Source organism: Lipotes vexillifer, unplaced genomic scaffold, assembly GCF_000442215.2.
Source record: "Lipotes vexillifer unplaced genomic scaffold, Lipotes_vexillifer_v1.1 scaffold1699, whole genome shotgun sequence".
NCBI classification, from domain to species: domain Eukaryota; kingdom Metazoa; phylum Chordata; class Mammalia; order Artiodactyla; family Lipotidae; genus Lipotes; species Lipotes vexillifer.
The window spans coordinates 1,540,378-1,540,903 of record NW_006796961.1 but is presented as its reverse complement, the minus strand read 5'-3'; positions in this window follow the sequence as shown (position 1 = coordinate 1,540,903).

Sequence of the window (526 nt, the reverse complement as noted above, 5' to 3'; positions counted from 1 at the left end):
AAGAGGTGGCACCAAGTGATGGTGTAAAAGTGGCAGAGGAGACTGTGGGCCCCTAAGGTTGGCCTAGGCCCACCTCTGTTGGGGTCCTGAAGGCTGCCACTTATGTCCAGTGGGTGGTTGGGAACTGATGTCCCTTGTTGCCAGAGGTTAAGAAGCCCTCAGCCAAGTCTGGCCTGTTCTTGTGGAAGCTTCTTAGCTCAGGACCTGGTAACAGTTGGGCAATGAGTCAGGTGACTGCCTGGTGTCCTACTTGGATGGGAATGTTGAGAAGAGCAGGTTAGGAGGCAGGTAATGGTCAGTTCAGGATTGGCGGGGAAAGTCCACCCATTAACTGGAAGATGAGACCATCACCTTCATCCTGTCCGCCAAAGCACCCTCTTCAGTTTTGGCCCACCAACTCTTCGATTCCTTGTTCCTTGGATAGGCCTCCTTTGAGCTTCCTGTGTCCTGTGGCCTAGCGCCACCCTTCTGGGAAGCCTCCGGAATTGGCATATCCAGGGAAAGTTTAAGGAGATAATTTTGTATT